The sequence below is a fragment of the Mus musculus genome, chromosome 2 (assembly GCF_000001635.26).
Source record: "Mus musculus strain C57BL/6J chromosome 2, GRCm38.p6 C57BL/6J".
NCBI lineage: Eukaryota > Metazoa > Chordata > Mammalia > Rodentia > Muridae > Mus > Mus musculus.
Genome location: NC_000068.7, coordinates 145,700,833 through 145,724,819, shown reverse-complemented (window position 1 = coordinate 145,724,819; position 23,987 = coordinate 145,700,833). Strand labels below are relative to the sequence as shown.

Genomic DNA, 23,987 nt, shown 5'->3' with positions numbered 1-23,987 from the left:
CCAAACACAGACATTTTGACAGTATTAATGTGACATACAGTTTCACTAATACCTTAACTGAATGTTCCATCAGGACAAATAAGATGTCACTGCGGTACAGCCCTGGGCTCCTGTGTTTATTTGTTTGCTTGCTTGCCTGCCTGCCTGTCTGCCTAGCCTACTCAGACAAGGAGGCATGGGCACAGTATAAATAACTCAGGAGAGTTGGAAAGATAATCATGCAAAGATTTCTTCTGCAGGCCTCCTATGCACAGCCAAGGACTCAGCAGTCATGCCAACCTTAGCATATGCTTTATGACTTAGAACTTAGAAGAAGCATAAAACAGCAAGTCTTTTCCATGTTAACTTGGAAAAAGTCCTGTAAATTTATAACCAGTGTGAAAGCATTGCCTCTTCTCCTTCCAGCTAAGTTGTATCCTCGCCAGCTAAGGGAGCCAAGGTATCCAGAGAAGCAAAGAAATGGCATATTTTACAGCATCCAAAGGCTTCACCTAAAATGAAGGAAAACACACACATCCCTAAGACTGGCAATTGCTCCACCCTCCTTACTTTTATCTTCAGACAAGCAAGATCAACTGGTACTCACAGATTCCACATCAAACCATTTTATGAGTGGAGCATGCTGCATACTCCAAAGGCATCATGAGTCTAAGATGCACAAAGTCATCTCCCAAAATAAGGCAAAAAATCCCAACCGATGTCAGAGATGCTGAGAGGTCTCTGTAACATAAATGTACACAGCATCCCACTAATTGCAATGAGCAGATCACTAAGGACCATCGCAGCTACTACTAAAATTGGCAATGGTACAGCAAACACTTTCAAATTTCACGTTCTGGTTTCCCAATCTGGCAGAAGGCAGAGGCGAGAGGGTGGGCTGCCCTACTGGTCTTACGCCAAGGTCAATATCAAGAACTCTCCCAGCAAAGGTGAATGAATATTCTGTTCCTCCTCTTGACTCAGGTTTGAGCATGACATGGTTTTTAGCCAATAGAATAAGAGAGAGATGGCAAGCCTAGGTCAGAAGAGGCCTTTGTGTTTCTACTTGTACTCTTCCTGAGCCATGCAGGACCGGAGAGAAGCATCCTTCAGGCAGCCCCTGCTCTACCCTGCTCTTAGGATGTGACCAGGATTAACAGCGTTCGGCAAGGAGCCCAGCTGAGCCAGAGCTGGCAAAGAAGCAGCTAGGTGAGTTCAGCCTCTGTCGGCCAACCCCTAGGTGCATGAGGTATGAGCAAAATGTATGCTGTATACTCTGTCACAGATCCCTAGTGAGACTCAGTCCCACATATCTTGTGGCTGGTTGGCTCATGGAGGCTAGAAGAGGATGTTGGACTTCTGGAACTGGAATTACAGATGGTTGTGAGAGGTCACGTAGGTGCTGGGAATTGAATCTAGTGCCTCTGGAAGGGCAACCAATGCGTGTAACCACTGAGTCATCTCTCCAGCGTGGAGATATGTTCTTGATCCGTAATTGATATGGGAGGCCCTATCTCACTACGGAGATTCCATCCTAGGCGGGTGGGCCTGGGCTGTATAAGAAAGGTGGCTGAAGATGAGCATGAGAACAAGCTAGTGGGCATGGCTCTGCTTGAAGCTCCTGTCTTAGTTTCCCTTAACGATGGACTATAACCTGTAAGATAAAACAGGCTCTTTCCATCTCAAGTTGGTTTCGGTCAGTCAGTACTTCATCACAGCAACAGACACCAAATTCTACACCATGCTTCTGGTATCGCTCACTCTGGGCGCTATATTCCTGTATAGTCTTTCATTTTGATTTTTAACAATTAATCATTTTATGTGGGTGATGTATACATGCCAGGGTGCACAGGTGGAGGTCAGAGGACAACTTGCAGGGGTCAGTCCTCTCCTCTACCACGTGGGCCCCAAGGACCAAACACAAGCTGCTCAGGTCACCAGGCATGGCAGAAAGTGTCTGAGCCATCTCTCTGGTCTTACATTCCAGTTCTCGACCCAAACTAAGACCTCGCTCTTACAAATAATGGTGACTATTCACTGAACACCAGACTGTGCCAGATGTCACAACTTATTTTCAACTCTGAAATGCAGACAAGAATGGCACCTATCAACCTTAAGTGAGGTAAGGGCATGCAACCTCCCTGAGAAGACCCAACTCAGCAAGCTTTTCCAACACAAATATTTATTTCAGGCAAGGTTTATGCATTATTTCTATATTAAGAATTCTAAAACCATCATTGAAAATAGGGTTGAGGGAGCAGAAAAGGAAGAAAAAGCATGCAGAGGAAAAAAAAAAAGAAATGCATTGTTACTGAACCTCTTAAGACTTTCAACCAGCTGATGGCAGCACATGCCTGCCTCTGCACAGTAAACACAGAGAAGCACTGATTTCTTTCTCTTTTTTTAGGTATTTATTTCATTTACATTTCCAATGCTATCCCAAAAGCCCCCCACACGCTCCCCCACCCACTCCCCCACCCACCCACTCCCACTTTTTGGCCCTGGCGTTCCCTGTACTGAGGCATATAAAGTTTGCATGACCAATGGGCCTCTCTTTCCACTGATGGTCAACTAGGCCATCTTCTGATACATATGCAGCTAGAGACACGAGCTCTGTTGGGTACTGGTTAGTTCATATTGTTGTTCCACCTATAGGGTTGTAGATCCCTTTAGCTCCTTGGCTACTTTCTCTAGCTCCTCCATTGGGGGCCCTGTGATCCATCCAATAGCTGACTGTGAGCATCCACTTCTGTGTTTGCTAGGCCCCGGCATAGTCTCACAAGAGACAGCTATATCTGGGTTCTTTCAGCAAAATCTTGCTAGTGTATGCAATGGTGTCAGCGTTTGGAGGCTGATTATGGGATGAATCCCCGGATATGGCAGTCTCTAAATGGTCCATCCTTTCATCTCAGCTCCAAACTTTGTCTCTGTAACTCCTTCCATGGGTGTTTGGTTCCCAATTCTAAGAAGGGGCAAAGTGTCCACACTTTGGTCTTTGTTCTTCTTGAGTTTCATGTGTTTCTCAAATTGTATCTTATATCTTGGGTATTCTAAGTTTCTGGGCTAATATCCACTTATCAGTGAGTACATATCATGTGAGTTCTTTTGTGATTGGGTTACCTCACTCAGGATGATGCCCTCCAGGTCCATCCATTTGCCTAGGAATTTCATAAATTCATTCTTTTTAATAGCTGAGTAGTACTCCATTGTGTAAATGTACCAAATTTTCTGTATCCATTCCTCTGTGGAGGGGCATCTGGGTTCTTTCCAGCTTCTGGCTATTATAAATAAGGCTGCTATGAATATAGTGGAGCATGTGTCCTTCTTACCGGTTGGGACATCTTCTGGATATATGCCCAGGAGAGGTATTGTGGGATCCTCCGGTAGTACTATGTCCAATTTTCTGAGGAACCGCCAGACTGATTTCCAGAGTGGTTGTACAAGCTGAAGCACTGATTTCTAAGATTCTACTACAGCACAGAGAGGAGAGGGGCATCTACAGGGGAAGTAGGTTAGACTGTGCTCCTGTGTGTACAGGGCTGAGGCCTGAGAGATAGTCCCAGAGTCAGTGCCCAGAGTGAGGGAGTATTTCAAATAGCCCAACAGTGGCAGAAGTTTAGGGCTGGCTCTGAACAGTACTAGAGCCCCGTCTGTGGTATGTAAAATATGGCACTTAAACTGTTGGCATCCTCCTTCAGGATGCAGCCAGGGGAGAAGAGGGAATCCAAAGATGGCACTGAAAAATGCACAGCCTAATTGCACAGGTAGAGTGGCGGACCAACTCCAAATAGTTCATTTACTGCTTGCAGTAAGTTCTCCATTAGTGTCATCCACCATCTCCTGTAACCCCTCCCCGTCCTGTCCTGGGCACAATAACTGTAACTAGGAAAGGGGAAGGAGTTCAAAGCTCTGTGACACTGGTTGTTCCTGGTGGGGAAAGCACCTTACCATTGGATGCCCAGAAGAGGACACTAAGATGCCATGCAAAGGCTACCTTAGCTATTCTCTGTGTGATCCAGGGTAAGTCAACCTGATCTCTTTGCTCTTTGCTCTCCATTTCTCCATGTGAAAAAAATTATATATATGTGTGTGTATATATATATATTCCTCCTCAGTATTCCTAGGAATTGGTTTCAGAAACCCCCAGTTAGCAAGATCTGAGGATGTGTAAGTCCCTTATATAAAGGAAACAAGTATTTGCATACAATCTATAAATACCTTTTTAACATTACATTTCTTGGGCAATTTAAAAGCTGTGTAAATTGGGAAAGGTATGTATATGTGTATGTGTGTGCATTTTCTGTTGTGTTAATAAGCAGATTTAAACTTTTTAATGCACATACAGAATGCTAGGTTTCCTTATGACATTTCCATACATATGTGCTTAGATCAATAAATATTCCCTCTGCCTGTCACCCATATCTCTCCCCTCTGTCACTTGTAGCCTCCAACCCCTCGGTCTTCCCCTTTCCTTGCTGTCACACTTGCTCTATAATGCTCTCCGCCCACTTCCTTAAAACATCTTTTTTCCCTCCCAGATTCTTCTTTCTCACTTGTTGACTTATACCCACACTCAGCACCACCTAATCACATGTATATAAACTAGAAACCAAGATGCTCGTTTGAGAGAGAATATACAGTACTTGTGTCTTTGTATGGGTTACCTTAATATGATATTTTCTAGTTTGACCTAGGCTGTCGATTGCCCTGTAATTGGAGATAAAGTAGCAGCAAACATCTTCAAACAAATGTGCCCTCTTTGGTATGATACAGCCCTTTGAGTCCATGTTCGCGAGCTCACGGCGGTAAGGTGGTTCCTGTGGTCATTCTATTTTTAGTTTCCTGAGAAATCTCCTCACAGATTCCCATCGTGGCTGCATCCCCCAACACTATTACAATAGTAATATGAGCTCCTATTTTTACACATTCTCCCTAAAATTTATCACTTTTTTTTCTTGGTGATAGGCATTCTGACAGGAGGTAGAATATCAAAATAGCTTTAACATCATTATACTGATGGCTAAAGATGTTGAAGACTTTAAAAACATTACAACTTTTTTTTTTGTCCATTCATGTTTCTTCTTTTGAAAAGAAGAACTGGTCCATGTATTTGTTGGTAGCTATAGTTTTTTTGATGTTTAGTTTCTGAAGTTCTTTTTTCTCAACTTTGTTTTGTTTTGTTTTGTTTTGTTTTGTTTTGTTTTGTTTGAGAGAGGGTTTCTCTGTGTAGCCCTGGCTGTCCTGGAACTCAGTCTGTAGACCAGGCTGGCCTCTAACTCAGAAATCCGCTTGCTTCTGCCTCCCAAGTGCTGAGATTAAAGGCTTGCCCCACCACTGCCCGGCTTTTCCCAACTCTTAACAGATTGTGAGGGTCACATCATACACCCCAGTCCCACTCATCTCCCCATCTCCTCATATCCACCTTCATATCCGCCCTTGCAACCTCCTCACCAAAAGAAATTATAAAACAGACAAAACAACAAATAAACAAAGCATCAAATCCACCTGATTGTGGAAGCTGCAGTATGTCACAGTGTGTCCCACAGTATACCCCTCTGTCCACACAGCTGCACTTACATATGTTCATGGCAGTGAGTAATTGGTCTGGTTTGAGGCCTCTGGCTTCTGCCACACCATCAATATTGGACCCTCATTGGGACTCCTCCCACTTAACCTGTTGTTGCCCTGTGTCATGGAGATCCTGAAGCTTTAGATCAGCAGGACTGGCTCTTTCCAGCACTCCAAGGGTTCATAGATGATGTAGACTTTGGGGTGGGCCGACTCAAAACCCTGGATCTGGGTGTGGGTGATAGCTGAGCTGGTCAGCCTGCTGGCTCTGCCGCATCCCCACAACCAGGGACAGCTGTCCAGCACTGCCTCCAGCAGAAGGCAGGGTCAGCTCTCCCACGCTCATGCCCTCAAGGCCATCTCATCTGTACCCACCAGAGTCAGCTCCACTGTGCTGTCCAGCTGAGGGGCAGGATCTGCTCTACCAAGAGCTGCAGCCATCAGGGACTGGGCCAACTCTCCCGATTTCACACACTTGTGGCTGGCTCACCAGTGCCTTCACCATCAGGGCCAGTTTCACTATGTTGCCCAGGTAAGGTGCCCGGCTCACTCTCCTGAGTGCTGTAGCCTGTGAGGGGCAGGGCCAGCTCTTCTGCTTTCATGACCTTAGGGCCAGCTCTGCTGATTATCCCAGGTGGTGAGGGGTGAGGGAGTAGAGAGCATCACCTTAACACCCACGACACCTCACAGCCAGCTCACGCACGCTTATGCCCTCAGAGCTGGCTAATCAGTGCCCTGGCCACTAGCGCCAGCTCTACTGTGGTGTTCAGGTGAGGCACAAGGCCCACTCTCTGGGTGTCTTTCTCTGCCTGCCTCTGTAGTTCTTTTTTTTTTCTAGATCTATTTTAATATTAAGTGTACTAGTGTGTGTGTGTGTGTGTGTGTGTGTGTGTGTGTGTGTGTGTGTGTGTGTATGCAGTCATGCGCAGCAGCAGCAGCAGCTCTGTTGGATCTAAAATCACAGGCCATTGTGAGCCACCCAATGTGAGTGCTGGGAGCCAAACCCAGGTCTTCTGAAAGAGCAGTATGGGCTCTTGACTTCTAAGACACCTCTCCAGCCCCTATTTGTGCAGTTCTTTATGTATTTCTACCTGATGTATGGATGGCTATATTCTCCATTCCTCAGGCTGTCTGCACTCTGCAGATAGTTTCTTTTGCTGGGTGGAAGTTTTTTAATTTCGTAGAATTCCATTGGTCAACTTTGAAGGCTATTTCCTGTGCTGCTGAGAGGTTCTTCTATTCAGAATCTCTCAGCCCATAGTTTGAAATGTTTGCCCTGTCTCCCTCTAGCAGTTTCAGTACTTTGGGCTTTAAATTTAAGGTCTTTGGTCTGTTTTTGACTTGATTTTTGGAAAAGTGAGAGATGTGGATGCTTATTTTTCTGTTGATCATCCAATTTTAGCAGCACCATTTGCTGAATATATTCTTCCATGAATGTGTTTTTGACACATATGTTTATAAACATATCTGGTTTTGTCCCAGTGCCATGCTGTCTGTGTTACTGTGGCTGCAGGAATCTGTTTTGTCCCAGTGCCATGCTGTCTGTGTCACTGTGGCTGCAGGAATCTGGTTTGTCCCAGTGCCATGCTGTCTGTGTCACTGTGGCTGCAGGATGGTTCTGATACTGCTAAGAGTGTTCTTTCTGCTTTAAACTGAATTGGGGAATCTATGATCTTTTGCGTTTCCACATGGATTTCAGGATATTTGTTTTTTATTCTGTGAAAAACATCATTGGAGTTTTGATGGGGAATGTATTCAATCTATATGTTAATTTGGTAGTATAGCCAGTTTTATACCATTAATTCTGCCAATCCAGGAGTATAGAAGGTTTTTTTTTTTTTTTAAATCACTCAGTGTCTTCTACAATATCGTTTTGGTTTTTATTTTTTTTAGTGTCTTAACTTTTTACCTCATTTGTTAGGTTTGTTCTTGATTATTTATCTTTGGAAGCCATTGTGAGTGATCTGTTTTTCCTAATTTCTTCCTCCACAAGCTCATTATTGGTATTTTTTTTCATTATTGGTATTAATGTTACTGATTTTACATGTTGCTTTTGTAACTTGCAACATGACTGGACGTGTTTTTCAGGTCTGAAGGTTTTGGATCCTTTATGGATATAATCATGCTACCTGCAAAAGAGGGGTAGCTTGACTGCATTTCCTAGTTTATCCTTTTTATATCTTTCTCTTGTCTAAGTGCTCTAGCTAAGAATTCCAGTCCTGTATTGAATAAGACCAAAGAGGCCACTCTTGTCTTGTTCCAGATTTTAGAAGCTCTCAGCTCACATAATATTAAGGTTGGCTGTGGCTTTGTTGTATGTTGCCTTTATTTTAGATAATGTGCTTCATCTAGTCCAAATTTCTTCAGAATGTTTCAGTTCAGTTATGTTGAACTTTCTCAAGGGCCTGTCCTGCATCTATCTAAATGATCATGTAATTTCTGTCCTTAAGTTTATTTTTATATATTTACATAAATTTATTAATTTACATACATTGGAACAATTGTCCATCCTTGGGGAGAAATCCATTCAGTCATGCTGTATGATTTTCTTGATGTGTTAACTTGATCTATATGTATTTTGTTGCGTATTTTCGCTTCTATGTTCATCATAGCCTTTAATTCTCTCCTATGTTCATCGGTCTGTAAGTTTCTTGTGTTTTTATCTGACTTTTATGTCATGGAAATATGAGCTTCATAGAATGAGATCAGTAGTGTCTCCCTTAGAAGTGTTGCCGTTAGACTTTTAAGGATGTTTTGTAGCCCACGTACCTCAACCTGCTCTTGGCAGTGAGTCCTGGGCTTTTCTCCATGGGGAGTCTTTTAGTTACTGCTCAATCTCATTGCTTAGTGTTGGTTCTATCTAAATTGTTTATATCTCCTGGCTTTAACTTTGTAGGTTCAAAGCATTTAGACATGTATGCATTCCCTGTAGGTTTCCTGGCTTCGGGAAATGTAAGTTTTTGAAGTATTCTCTAATGATCCTCTGGATTTCATAATCTGTTATGACAATTCCTTCTTTCCAACTTTAGCACTTCGTACCTCCCCTTTCTTTTGGTTTAGCTTCAGGTTCATTGGTTTTGCTCATCTTTTCAAATAACCGACTCTTTGAGCAATTCTCTCCCTTGTTCTTGAAGTTTCTCTATCATCTACTTCTGTTTTAATCTTTATCACTTCTTTCCATCTGATGAATCGGGATTTTAATTTCTGGGTTTTTTTGTTTTGTTTTGTTTTTTTGGTAAGAACCTCAAGGTGTATAATAAATTACATCTGGTTTTTTCAGTTGTAACCCTTTCTATTAGGCCTGCCTTGGCTGCACCCTAGGGTCTGGTAGGGTGTATTCTCATCTCATTCCTTCAATTCTAGGAACTCTTTAGTATCCTTTGGGAATGTGTATTCCCTATCTGTTGGATGGCATGTTTTCTGTAGATATCTGTTAAATCCAGTTGGTCTATAGTATAATTTAACTCTGAAGTTTTTTTGCTGATATTTTTCTAACTGTAGAAGCCCCATGTAGATATAAGAGTTGGGTATTAAAGTCTCTCACTATTATTGTATTGTGGTTTCTTATGTCTTGTAGTACCTGCTTTATGAACTAGGACCATGACTTAGTACAAAAATATTTACAGTAGATACATCTTGATGAATTGTTCCCTTTATTAGTAGGTAGCTGCTTCTCTTTATCTCTCCTGACTCATTTTGGATTGGATTCTTCTTTATCAGATGCAGAATCACTACACTGTCATCCTCAGCACCCATTTTCACGGTAAGCTGATTTCCAACCGGTGACACCAAGTTTAGGAATGTCTTTGCATATGACTTCCTTGGACGTAATAGATAGTTAGATCTTGGTTGAAAATCCAGTCAGTTAGCCTGAGTTTTTTTGCTTTGCTTTGTTTTACTTTTTTTGTCTTTTCCATTTTATAACTACAGCTGGTCAAAACCACAGATACAGACCCAAAGACATGTAAGGCTGATATCACTCCACCCTTATAAGGCTACAAACATAACAACAGATAGAGTTGGGTGGGGTGTTACCAGGCCAAGTAACCAGGCCAAGCTGAAGCCGTCCTTAACTTCAACTATGAAAGAAGGAGCCAGGGTACAGACGGCTGGCACTTCCCCACTCTTTATTCTTTGCTCTTCCAACACATAAAACCACAGTGCTTGAAGATGCAATGTCAAGAAGCGTGCAGAACTGATGCCAGTACAGGCATGTCAAATTAAAGGGGGTGGGGTCTGTTGTTGAGTGACAGATGAAATCACTTTCTTACATTTTTTTTTTTAATTTCCCTTCTGCCTGCCAAACCCTCATTGATGTCAGTATTCCCATCCCCATCAATAAGAAGGTAAAAGAACACAGGGGGGAACCTGTCGCCCAACTGTGCTCTGCTAAGCATCTTAATTCTGCTTTTTAAGACAGTGTGATGGATAAGAGGGACTGTGTATGGCTTTTCTACTCTAGGACCATTTCAGCATCCCATTAGATTTTTGTCATGTGTTATAAACCACACAAACAGCATCCTCTCCAGCATCTCTCTTTGTAACATTGCTAGTTCCCTCAGTAGATTATTGACATTTTCTGTGGTACTGCAGATTTCGAGGATGTGCTCTTATTTACAACCTTGTGTCCTCGCAGACTCCCTTTGCTAGGTTGCATAGGAGCTCCCCATCCTGTCAAGGGCTGAACCTTTCTGACCTCTTGAATCTGGCCTGTCCTGCTGTTTGCTTTGCCCAGCAGGATGTGGGAAAGCCGTACTCTTATTTTCAAGCCCTACTCTCTACACTCCGTCAAGCCGTCCATAAGCTCAGACTGGAGAATGGAGACACGCAGAACCAAGGGCAGCCACCCCGTTGATGCCATCTTCCCCCAGACGCCTGGCGGAGGATAACAATGCAAAAATGCAGCAGGACCACACGAAGTCCACCAGCTGGTCCCAGCTCAAACGGTCAGCCTACAGAATTATGTGCTAAGATGACTAAGCTACAAACTCAACATCCCTACTGTGAAAATTCAAAGCATTTTTGGAGTGCTTCAACTTTCATGTTAGGGAGCCCAACCAGTAAAACCAATACAAGTATTTGAAAATATGAAGAAAAAACCCAAAACCAAAACCAAAACCAAAACCAAAACAGAACTCTAAAGTCTGAAACATTAATGATTCTAAACTGCGGATTCTAAGCATTTCTAGAAGAGATATTCAATCTTTCCTAAGTGTAGGAGTAGGGGATTTTTATTTGTATTTTGCCTGCATGTATGACCATGTACCATGTGTGTACAGTGCCCAGAAGGGAGCACCAGATGCCCAGGAGTGGAGTTAAAGATGGTTGTTAGCTGCAATGTGGGTATTGGAAATTGAACTTCAGTCTTCTGGAAGAATAGTCAGACAGTGATCTTAATTGGTGAGCCATCTCTCCAGAGTTTGGGGTAGGTTGTTAAGCAGCAAGATAAATTAATTAATAGTCTAGCTAATGCAAAATACAATTAAATAATTAAAGTTAACTACCATTTTAGACCAATTTTTCCATGTTTTGTAATGTAAATAACTCCCATATTCTGATTTTTCAGTCACTTCCATTATCTCTGGGTTCTTATAGATTCTACGTATAGAGATAAGCATTGCCTATTCTGAAGGACGTAAAGGCAAGGTTTATTCTTAGTTTGCGGATAGCTGCAAGTGACACTTATGCACACACATTCACATAAGAGGTAAAAAAACACAGTACCGCAATTCTGATGAGCAAAGCCAACTGAAACGACGAATTTATCATTTGCATCATTGCCAGCCCCCTTCTGATGCTAACAGAATACCTATGATGGAGCAGAATATAGCCTCATGGTAGCGAGGCAAACAGGTGGGTCAGCCTCACAGAGCCTCATTTACAAACCGGTGGGCTGTCACTTAGAACCAGGACCACATAGTTTCCCCTACAACATGGTGGCCAGAAGATCACATATCCTAAGAACCAAGTCCCAAGATAATTAGTAAGCCAGGCAAAAGCCAGGTCCCCTTTGCTTTAAAGTTGCTTGCGATGTGTGTCAGTTCAGTTACTAAGTCCTGCCCAGATTCAAGCCGAAGGAAAGTAGTAGACCCTGTAGTTGATGGAGGAGTAGCAAGATTTTGGAAAAGCAATAATTCCACTTTGACCATTTGTTGTTCTGTCACAGTGATCTGAACTGATATTCTTCTAGGCTTACTTCCTGAAAGATAGAAATGTATATATGTACCGCTTTTAAAAAAAAAAAAAGCAAAATAACAACAACAAACAAAACAAAAAAACCCCAAAACCAGATGGAAAGAAAAAAAATGGGAGCAGGGAACCTGAAAAGTGACATGGTTTCTGTTGGTGAAGGCACTGGACTGACTCTGTGCTCTTTATATTCTGCTGCCAATAGCAATGCCTGCCCCATTCGGCTCTTGTGAAGATTAAACCAGTTAACCTACTAAGGCTGTGCCTGACTGACGTGAGGTCAATGCTCCCTGCAGTTTCTGGTTCTACTTTATGTTCTTGGGGTTCCTAAAATGTCCTGATTCTTGGGTGGCTCTGATCCTGCTACATCATGAATGGCATCAGTTTCCATGGCAACCTTCCAAAGCTGACACAGAATAAAATCCCAACCTCCATGACAGGGCTGAAAATGAACTTCCTCCCTGGGTTGATGAATCCTGGGTTTCAGCATCTCAGTTTTACCTACCTGTCAGGCCAGCATCTCTCTCTCCTCTCTCTTCAGCTCGGGCCTGTCTGCTGCGGAGCTCTGAAGGCTCACGCATTTGATCTTTCCAGATGGAAGTTCAGAAGTTTCTGTCTCAGGTCTCCATCTGCAACACACAGAATTCACTGTTTAGGATTTGTATACAGTTAAAAGCACCATGAGCAACCACACAGGTGACTTGTCCCCTGCCTGCCCTGGAAGGACACTGACAGGTGTGAGCACAGGATGGTTTCCTTGCCCATGTTGACCCCGGGCCTACCTCTGGACCAGGAAATGGGGGAGGGGTCTTCTGAACCAGCAATGCCCTCTGCATTCCCAGCTGCTGTTCGGAATTTAAAGACTCCAAACAGTCTTCCTAACACAAAGGATGGATCCCCGACATCCTGTTGTCACTATCAATTAAGTGACAAGTTTTCTTCCTTTCTCTTTGCAGCACATCAGCTCCTCCTGAGAGGGCTTTGATCATCCACTCTGGGCTTCTGGAATGGATTCTCATGTTGCCACAGGTCATTGTCAACTGTTCCTGCCAATTGCCTTAGTACATAAATACATCACAGCCCATGAAGGAAAACAAAACGCAAGCTCACAGCTAAGAGTCCCCTTTACCATCACCACTAATACCTGTATCCCAGCACAGATGGACGGTTTTTACTCAGGTCTTTTCTCACTCGTTTTATGTATTCCAGTATTAAATAATTCACACTCAAGTATCACTTTTCTAACTAGCTGCTAGTTATAGGTCCACTCCCCTTGCTTGTCATGTCTTTACAATGACTTGCTGCGGTTGTCTTTCTCCTTCACACTTTCATGCCATTTCTCTGTTTCCCTTCTCCAACAGACTCTATAACTGACCTCAGACTTCCCCTTTCCTCCATGTAAGCAACCCCCCCCCCCATCCCTCACATCTGGCCTGAAATATCCTCAATAGCCCTCTCCAGTTATTAAGAAGATTCAACTTTTAGGTGTGAGAATAATGCAGCCGGATCAGACCCAGAATTCTTTAGGGCAGAACCTATACACAGTCAGACCCAGAATGCATTTTGGCAGAACCTAAACATGGTCAGACCTAGAATGCATTAGGGCAGAACCTATACTCAGACTCCAGAGCAGCCCTGCCTTCGAGGCTGTTTATAGCATTCCCTCATCCAGTGGAGACCTCCAGAGCAGCCCTGCCTTCGAGGCTGTTTATAGCATTCCCTCATCCAGTGGAGACCGAGGTTCTGTGATTAATGCAGTTCAAACCCACTTGACTTTCACCCACAGCAGTAACGTATTTTCCATCACAGTTTATACCCGTACCCACATGTGCAAGACAGAAATAAACTCTATGAAGTACTTCTTCCCTACCCCTTCACTTTTATTGAAAAGTATGGTCAATGTGCGTCTTCACCCATGTGCCAGTCACAATCATTGGAGGAGGGGCGATCATGACCCACACTTAATAACAGTGCTTTACCCCAGAATGTCATCACGTGTGTGAATGCACATGTGCACATACAGGTGTGCTCACCTCTACACAGGCTTGTGGAGGCTAAAGGGTGGCCTTGGCATCCTCCTCTTTCGATCTCCACCTTACTTTTTGAAACAGGTCTTTTCACTGGACCTGGAACTGGTAGTGGTGGTGGCTCACACCTTTAATTCCAGCACTTGGGAGACAGAGGCAGGCATATCTTCTCTGAGTTCAAGTCCAGCCTGGTCTACAGAGCATATTCCACGTGATCCAAAGCTACTTAGTGAAATCCTTTCTCGAAAAGCCAAAACAATCAAACCAAACAAAACAACAAACAAGCCAACTTACATCACAAATTCCAAAAGGTTGCTATGTGAATCTGAAAATAAGCTCTTGCTGTGGCTGCCCATTTGAACATCTTCATTACGTACCAAATACCTCTTTTGCCAAACAAGCAAACCTGAGCTCACGTGTACTTCCCATCTTGCCTGGGCTTGTTAAGTGTTTTCCACCAACTGGATTTCACATCCATATTTTCATGCAGCTTCTTTGTGTGAAAACCCACTCTCCTTAAATGGCTCTGCTGTAGAGCCTCACACCTGGGGCTCACATTGATTACTGATGCTGTCTGACTGTGTGCTGTTCAGGGCCCTGGCTTTATGTCATCCCCTGTCTGAGGACAGCAGTATGGAGCATGAGGCCAGTCTTGTCATCAGGACTTTTGACTGAGTTTTAGAATTCGGGCACTCATTTGCCATTTGGATTTAACAAAATAGCATTCTAGGGGAGGTGACAAAAGGTGCACATGGTTCTTAGAGACGAGGGAGGCTGGCTGTCACTGGGATGTCTAATAGTTCACTACAGTCTATCACGGAGCCCTTCCTACAGAGTCTGTAGTTTCAGGTTTCTGACGTCTTGACCACATGGGCATGACAGAGAATTAAATATGGCTCAACATGACCCAGTTTACACGAATAAACACTATCCAGAAGAAGGCCCAAGGCAGGGAGTGGGAAGGATTATCTATCAGATAAACTTTACTAAGCAGCTTCAAAAGGCACCTGACGTTGCAGAACGCAATGATTTAGGAAGCCGGAACTAAAGCATGTAACATAGACATGAACCAAACTGAATTTACACTCCAGAGGTGTGACATGACAGGCTGTAAAATTTTATACAGAAATACAAAACACTAGGCCTTCAGAGAACAGAACTATGCTCTGAAGAGAGACACAGGCTGCCTACAGCTCCTTCCTGCCTACAGCAGGGGTAAGCAGCAGGAACAACGTGGGAACGTGTCCCAGCGGTTCCTTAGTGAAGGGTAGCTGTTGTAATTTGTTAGTGAACTTGTACAAAACTGTGTTCCCAAAAGGAACACAAACTTCTGCCCAACATACATGGGTTCCTAAACACACTTGATATTGTCTAATGACTATTAACCCCCAGGCTTTTAAGTTATTTTAATTTTTAATTTAATTTCTGTATGGAGGAAAGCCAAGTTTGTGGGACTAGAAAGGTTTTTCTCATCACAACTACTTGTTAAATAAATGGTGAGTAAGTGTCAGGTACTGTGAGAAATTCTGAGTTAGAATTCTTCTTTGTTTGTTTGTTTTTTGGAGACAGGGTTTCTCTGTGTATCCCCCTGGCTGTCCTGGAACTCACTCTGTAGACCAGGCTGGCCTCAAACTCAGAAATCTGCCTGCCTCTGTCTCCCAAGTGCTGGGATTAAAGGCATGTGCCACCACTGTCTGGCTGAATTATGATTCTTATTAAAAAAAAACAACAACAAAAACAAAAACCCCTCCACTTATAAAAAAATTTTAGAAATAAAAATGCCCAAGGTAGCCAGATCTGGTGACACAGGTCTGTAATCCCAGCCACTTAGGGTTGTTAAAGCAAGATCTTGGGTTCAAGGGTAGCCTGGGCTACAAGAAAAAAAAAAAAGGAAAACTAGCCTGGGCAACTTAGTAATAACCCTGCCTCAAAATAGGAAGGAAAAGGAGAGCTGGGGATTAGTTCAGAGTTCAGCCCTTGCCTAGCATGTGAGTGGTCCAGGACCACAAGACAACAACATCCTCCAGGTAAAAGTAAGTTAAAGGGGCCAAGATTACCAGCTAGGTTTGATTTTTCAATGCAGACATAGTTACTCTGGAAATTGAGGTGGTTGTTAATTTCCTCACGTATTCTGACAAAGTCACCTAAAAATTATGGCCCATCGTTCACTGTTACTGAGCGTGATTAAGCTGGCTGAATGCTTTCACAGGCAGACGGCAGGATCAGTGGTTTTTGAAAAGCTGCTCTAGAGAAGGTGTCTAACAATTCTTTTTATCACATCTCATACTTGCTGACTCTGGATGCCATCAGCGAGGGCCTTAGGTCTGTTGCTGGCGTGGTTTGAAGGTGCTCCTGAAAGCCAATATACTGGACACTTACTTCCTAAAACCAGTGTTCAGAGGTGGGGCCTCTGGACTCTGACTGTGTCCTGAGATGCTCCATTCATGGCTTAGTGGATTTTCAGGCAGAGTGGCTTTGTTTATACAGGCGAGATCTCTCTACCACAGCTACCCAACTCATGGATGCCATCTATCAGGTTACAATGAAGTAAAAAGAGTTCCAGTAGACACCAACCAGATGCTAGGCTAGCCTCTGACTCCTGGACATCTCAGTCTCTAGAAGCATGAGTTAATAAACCTCCATTTCGTATAAATTATCCAGCTAGGATATTCTGTGACAGCATCAGGTAATGGATTAAATAACTGGTTCCCCTACAAAAGTAAAGTTAGATAGGTCCGTTCTATCTTATGTCGCCAAGTTTCTGTTGGTACCAAACACTGCCCATGGCATCTGCATGTGTAGGCCACATCTTTGTACTGGCTTAGTTTAAGAATCTATTCACTCGTAATTCTGTGTATACACTTCCTAGAAATTCCATAGCAACCATGATTTGGGATGCAAATCTAGCTTGCTTAGCCTTCCTCACAGATTTTCCTACAAAATCTGGACTCCTGAATTTAACAATTGTTCCATACACTTAACTAAGAAGTATGGAATTGCACTAAGTAAAGCAGGTTGTTTGTTTGTTTGTTGCTATTGTTTTGCCACAAGATTTCTAAGCATCAGAAAGGGTTAAAGGCTGTTTCATGAGCTCCCAACATCTTTGGAGCCTTTTCTTCTTAGAATTAAGCCTCTTACACCCCTCCTAACCACCCTGTCTTTTCATTTTCTGGTTTTGTTTGTTGGGTTTTTGTCTGTTTAAATTAATTGTATTAGAAAAGGTCCTACCAATGTCTTAGTTTTCACTCTTTTTAAAATTTAACCTTTATTTTTATTTCATATAAATGAGTATTTTGATTCCATGTACTGGATTCCTTAGAAGTGAAGTTAGATGGTTGGGAGCCGCCATCAGAGGGCTGGAAAGCACACCCGAGTCCTCTGGAGGAGCAGCAGTGCCTTTAGTTTTTTATTCTTTCATTTATTTTCAATTCATTCAATCACAGCCCCCCCCAGTCCCACCCTTACAAATCCTTCCCCCCACTGGTCCCTCCCCTTTTTCTTAGAGAGGGTGAGCCCCCCCCTTGGGAAAGTTTTCTGTTACTATAAAAAACACCCCAATAACTTTAGAAAGTCTTGGCTCACAGTTCTGGATGCTTCCGTCCACAATCAGGTGACCTGTGGCTTTCACCCTGTGGTGAAGCAGCTCCTTAAGCTTTGAGGACCCACCCGGCAGAGCCAAACCACAGTCCTCACTGTAGAGAACATAAAGATGGGGGTGGGGGGCCAGTGTCCCTCACCTCCTTAAGGACACACCAGCAGTGACCTAAGGACCTCTCAGGAGGCCCCACTTCCTATAGAGTCTATTGCCTCTAAACATATCACCCTGTGGGGACAAACCTTAACTTGAGGCCCTTGGGACACTCACGATCCATACCACAGCACCATTTAATCCCTAGTCAAAGGTTAGAGGAAACATAATATTCAGAGAAAAACTAAGTGACTACTGCCAGAGTTAGAATCCTGTGTGTCAGGGTCGTACAACAGTCCTAGGTGGCTTTTGTCACTTGAACTTTTGCTGTCCAAATAGACATATACAGCAAATAGAGACTTTACATATTTTGGAGTTAAAAAAAAACAAATCAAACCATGAATTACCTCAATAACACATGTTCATATTTATCAAGTTGAAATACCTGGAAATTTAGTATTAAGTATCTTATCAAATTAACTATGTTTAGCCTTTTAACATGTGATTTAACAAAAAGTATAAATTTGCATATGTTCTTCACACTTCATTTCTATTGGACAGTGTCATGGCTGCTCTGTCATTATCCTCAAAGCTTTTCTGGACCTCAGTCTCCTTTGGCTGGGCTGGGGTATTTGCTACATTTTTAACACACACACACACACACACACACACACCCCTCTATGTTATCTTCTGAACACGAACACACATGCAGAAATTCCCTCAAAAACACTCACCCAATGCTATTTCCTGAATACACACATGCCATATCCACAATGGCCTATTCTGAACACATTCTGGCACACACACAGAGAGATGCTATCTGGCCCCTAACACCTTACCCTCTGCTGCCACCTTCTCTTACCATCTATTTACCCTTTAAGACCCTTTATTAAGTGATGAACGGGAACAATGTTGAACCTTTTTCTTTCTTAAACCAACCTGCAGTCTAGGAACTTGTAGTCTTATGCCATTGTTCCGTAGCTGGAAGATGTGAGACCTGAGCAATGCCAGGGACTGGTTGGCAGCAAAGCCCAGATGTCCTCTGTAAAATCAGTCACCTTGATGCCCACCCTTGTCTCCTATAGGGACCCGTCACTGTTCTCATCTGTTCTTCCCTAATCCCATCCACGCCTCCTCACTCTGTGAACCTCCGCTGCCCTGCATACCCAGAGCTTAGTACCTTCCTCGGCATGTATTACTCACATGATGATTATTCTGTGAAGTTTGTCTCACCCACGTGATTCCTCTGATGACCATGATGGAGTCTACCTACTCTTGCTTAAATTTCACGGAGTTATACTCTAAGCTTTCTGCCATTATTTGATTAATGTTCTAAAACATTTTACATACTCGAATGTTCTCTTTATTTTGTTTTGTTTGTTGAGACAGTCTCAACAAGATTGCCCTGGCTGACCTGAACATCTCATGTATCTCAAACTTGTGACAGATTGTGTATGTGTATGTGTGTGTGTGTGTGTGTGTGTGTGTGTGTGTGTGTGTGTGTGTGTGAGTGCCACCATGCTTGGATCTCTCCAGACTTTCACATTTTAATTTTGTAAATATTTGCTTGTTGGTTGGTTGTGTGTATACACAAGTAGAGGCATGTGTGTAGGGCCATAGAACTGTGGAGGCAGGAGGAGCTGGTCTGGAGTAGGAGTACAGTCAGGCCATGTCCAATCCCAGAAATTTTGTCTCAAGAATGGTAGGAATGGGACCACTCCTTCCCCTGCCCCAGGCCTGCATGTCCTGCAACCCCAACCTTTGCTCACACCAGAGGAGGCTGCAGGCACAGCAGCAACCAGGCTAAACTTCCTTTCCTCTGTAAGGTCATGTCTAGCAGCACCCAGATTTTCTTCTTATGCAAATGAAACATCCCCAGCACCCTGGCTCCCTAAGGCCCCCATGCAATCCCAAAAGGTTTAAATAGCCTTTGTTCCCCCAAATTAAAGGAATCCTCTCACTGAAGCCTGTCCCCCCCACTGCCTGAGGGCTCATTACCCCTGGCCTTTCCAGACTCACGCTTCCTCTCAGGCCATCGGTCCTGAGCTCAGCAATCATGCCACTGTGGGTGAGGGAACAGAACGGGAACACATGGAGGTCTGAGCACAACTCTCCTTCCACCAAGTGGGCCCATGGCTTTGTAGCAAGTGACTTTATCCATTCAGCCATTTTTCTGGCCCTGTACACACCTTGTAAAACTAGACTGTAAAATTGGCTATTAAGCTTGGGATTGGGTTAGCTGCCCATAGATGAGGCATAAACATAAGGGGACATCAAGCACGCATGCTATAGAAAACGTCCCAGCAGCTCCTACTCAGAAGGTCTTTCCTCGGGGGCTTCCTCTTCCTCCTCGCACTGTCAGCTTGACCCTGTCACCTTCTCTGGCCATATCTCTAGAAGAAAGTGGCCGAGGAAGGAAAGGAGGAAATGCACTTTTCCTTTTCAATGTTACAGAAGGAACGAAGATAATAGTTCTGCATAATTCCGAAAAGGAACATTTCTGGCAACTTTGGAAAACTTTGTATCTCTTATCTATTGTCTGAAATGGACACAATATAACAGGATAAAGAAACCTGGTGATCCATTCCAAAGAGTCACTTGCTGTTCACTTCTGTGTTTGACCTAAAAGCTCTTTGGAATATAGAAGCAGATCTCTAGCATTCACAGACCTGAAGGCTTACAAATGCCGTCAGATAGCAACTGGGGCCTATAAGTAGATTCTCCCTCTTTTCTGCTGTTATAACTCTTCTGTTCCTACCAGTTTTCAAAGATATGGTCTCACTGTGTATGTAGCTCACAGAGATCTGCCTGCCTCTGCCTCCTGAGTGGTGAGATTAAAGGTCTGAGCCACCATATCTAGTTCTGCCAAATTTTATTTTATTTTTTAGATTTATGTATTTTTATTTCATATAATGAGTGTCTCTCCTGGATATGTATCTGTGTGCCATATGTAGGCAGTGCCCAAGGAGGCCAGAAAAGGGTGTCAGATCCTCTGGACTTGGAGTTAAAGATGGTGGTACTAAATTGCCATGTGAATGCTAAAAATCAGACCCATAGCCCCTGCAAGAACACTGAGTACTATTGACCTCCGAGCAATCTCTCCAACCCCTCTACCAATACATTTTTAAATATATCTTGGTTTATGATTTTATTTTTTGCTCTCTTGCTATAAAACCTTCATAAAACTTTTCCCATGTTGGAACATGACGTTTGGGTTAACTTAAATCTGCATTTCTGGAACACAGCCATTCATGTTGACTCTTGAATAAACTATCTCTTATTTTCTTTGAGAATTGAATTTTGTATCAATATACTCAAGAATGGTCAGGATTTGTTGTTGTTGTTGTTGTTGTTTTTGTTTTGTTTTTTTTGGGGGGTTTTTGTTTGTTTGTTTGTTTTTTGAGACAGGGTCTCACTCACTATGTAGCTCTGGATGTCTTGGAACTCACTATGCAGACCACATTGACCTTGAACTCACAGAGATCCACCTGCCCCTGGATCCCAAGTACTGGAATTAAAGGCATTTGTCAGTACACCTGATTCTTAGGGATTTTTCAATCATTTCTAATTCCATCTTTATAAGTAAAGAAATAGAATAAGAAATTTATTTGTTTGCTCAGTTTAACCAGTACCCCAGTTGTCTCTGTTCAGACTCTATGCTGGACACTACAAGAACACAAATGGAGTTCTGTTTTAGACATGGGCCATTTCCCAGGGACATAAAAGATGGGTGCTGTTTTGGCTGGGGTATGGTGGGGAAAGGCATTTCACATAGTCAGAACAGGTTGGCTAAGAGAGGGTGTGGCTGGAAAGAAAAACAAAAGTACTGTCTGCTGCCAGTCAGCCCCAGGAACCTGGCTGGGGATTACCATGGAAAGATAAGCCAGATGGGGACTGGGCAAATGACTGCACATCTACACTGATCACTGACAATCTGATCCGGATAGGGCACTAGAGGCAGAAGAAATACTTAGGTCACGTGACAGGGGCCTGAACCTACTGACTCAACCTAGAGAATGGAAGCTATAGCCAACTGCTCCAGACCCGAGGAGAAGGGGACAGATGTGGTTTTCAGGAGGAGGTGTGAGGCAAGGGGATAATTTATTACATTTGGGGAAAGGTGAGTTGAACTTGAAAAGCCCAACATTGGTTGAAAAATTACTGGAAACAAATGGCTAATTCTGTCAGAATAAAAAATTCTCTACCCTAAAACTCATATCCTCAAATAGATAATGAAGGGAGAAAAGAAAACTATCCAACCCTTCCTAGGTCATAAGGCCTGGGATCTAGATATGAGATACAGGCACTCTGACCTACTGACCTACTGGCCTCATTAAGTCTGGAGGGACTGGTGTCAGTGTGGGCAACCATTTCGTTTTTGAATGAGCCGACTGTGGCTCCATGGAAGATCTAGACTGAGGCACCCAAGAGATGGCTGTGGAATCACAATCTATTGATAACACTGTATCCAGAAAATGGAACATTAACAATGAGGAAGCTAAAGGTCAAAAGAGTCCAGGCCACTCTCTGACATTCTGCTCAGAAATTCTGGGTGCCGCTCTTAATAAGACTGTGATAAACCTGAACCATCCAAAAGTGTACAGAAACAAAAGATGTGGCCATATTTAGAAAAACAGGTTTGATAGCTACTGAAATGGTTTGTTTCAAAAAAGAAAAAAAAAGGTTCCTTTCTCATTGAAATGGAATTATTCTTGGTCTGTAACATGAAGAGGTTTGTCTGGGACCAAGAGATTGAAATTGGAGGAGGGGCAATTTGAGACTGGAGGTGAGGAATCCTGTGCCAGCACTTAAGATGGAAGAGATTTCTTTCTCATCAAAGATAAAAGTGGAGACTGGACCTCAGCACCAGAGGATGCTACAGGCAGAATGAAGTGAATGAGAAGGACATGACGACTTAGGTCAAATGTCCCTGTCACTCTGGTGACCCCGCAGGAGAAAACAGATTGGAGCAATAGACAAAAGGTGACAAAGACATTTTCAGAGAGCAGGCCACTGAAACCCCAGGGAAGATGTCTGAAGGTACAGGTGTTGGTATGAGGAAATCAGCTAGTTGTAATTATCTAGCTTTATAGCAGGTGTTAATCACTGGTAAGGTAAAACCAACGTTGAGTGGCAAGCAGGGATCCCACCAGGACCGGGAATAGGGGTCATTTACATAATATTTCGATCAAGAAGCTGCCTTAATTATGCCTGCGTCCTTAGAACAAGAGTGAAATGGAATGTAAAAGTTACACACTAACTTATTTAGCAGAAGTAAGTTGAAGCCAAGAGGGCATTCAGACGGCGCTGAGAGAGCAAGTGAGATTATTAAAGCAATTAATGCCACAGAACCCCCTGCACTGTCCTGAGACAAGGCAAAAGGAGTCCGGAGGGCAAAGCTCTACCCATCGGAGGCTCCATCCTGTGAGGATGCCTAACTTGAAGGGGTTCCCTGGGCCTCAGAGGCAACTTGCTCAGGGAAGTGTTTCCTTGGGATTAGCACGCTGGTTGCATCTAAAGTTGGCAGCAAAACTTGCCAGCACTGCCCACATGGGTAGTTACACAGTCTGCTTTCCTAAGGGACCTTTGAGACAATTTCCTGGCAGTTATTCTTGTCTCTAATCTCAACGCTGTCCCGACTCTAGGCTCCAGACAGGTGTGCATGCCTCTGAGAAGCCCCAAGGCACAGTGGCCAGGGTTCACATCTGCTGGGTCATCATATCCATCTGCACCAAGCCACATTCTAAAGAACATACGATTAAGGACCCGCCTAGAACCAAGTTCCATTTCCCTAGCTGCTGGAAGATCTACATCTCAAAGAGGCGGGGCTTCACTAAGTTTAATGTAGATGAATTTGAAGACGAGGCGGCTGAGAAGTGGTTTGTTCCAGCAAGCTATGGAGTCAAAGATGTCCTCAACTGCAGCCTCTTGGAGAAGTGGTGGGCCCTGCATAACCAAGGGCTTCTACTATGCTCACCTATACCCTACCGAATTTTGTTCAGTAGTAAATCTCACATCCAGTCTGGAAGAAACCAATCAGTCATACCTCTGTGCAATGTACTACAGATTCCTGCATCCTTTCACCTTTGTCTCAGGCATGGACGTAGTGAATGGTTCTAACAATCTGTCCCACATCTTTTGCCAAAAGCCATGGAGAGTTAAACCTTCCCAGCTACAAAACAGAAAGACAAAAGGAAAAGGAAGTCATTTAAAAATATCTCAATTCTTCTTCAGGGGAAAGGTTAGTTTATAAGCCAAGTCAAAGAAGGACATAATTCTTCTCCAAAATCGACATGTTCTGTACTGTCAGCTTCTTCGAGAACTGTCCAAAACAAAAAACGAACATAAAAGGTTGTTAAGTAAAGCTGCTGTTTTTCTCTGGAACTCGTTTTTATTCCTTAAGGATTTATTCATCCTAATTATCCATTGTTGTGTAATAAGACCACAAGACTCGGTGGCTTAAAACAATACTCATTTCCTTATTGCCATGGTTTCTCAGGGTCTGGAATTCCAGAAGAATTTAGCAGAGCAGTTCT

General features: G+C 43.3%; 2 long non-coding RNA genes across 8 annotated transcripts in view; one reads left to right on the top strand and one right to left on the bottom strand.

Moving 5' to 3' along the window:
• The window catches only part of BC039771 (cDNA sequence BC039771), a 52,478-nt gene extending 28,853 nt beyond the window's left edge, over window positions 1-23,625 (bottom strand). Inside the window, exons 1-2 of the long non-coding RNA NR_033220.1 lie at window positions 23,498-23,625; window positions 12,242-12,365 (exon numbers count right to left, since the gene is read on the bottom strand). This is a non-coding gene — a long non-coding RNA (cDNA sequence BC039771). The remainder of the gene's footprint in view (window positions 1-12,241; window positions 12,366-23,497) is intronic.
• Gm34513 lies at window positions 987-13,605 on the top strand. Of its 7 annotated transcripts, none has more exons than XR_003953934.1 (4): window positions 987-1,188; window positions 1,967-2,101; window positions 9,268-9,310; window positions 10,286-13,605. It is a non-coding gene; the product is annotated as a predicted gene, 34513 (long non-coding RNA). The 7 variants fall into 7 exon arrangements; XR_003953931.1 differs by having other exon boundaries at window positions 9,208-9,310; XR_003953932.1 differs by having other exon boundaries at window positions 9,208-9,310; window positions 10,283-13,605.
• Window positions 23,626-23,987: the final 362 nt, after the last annotated feature.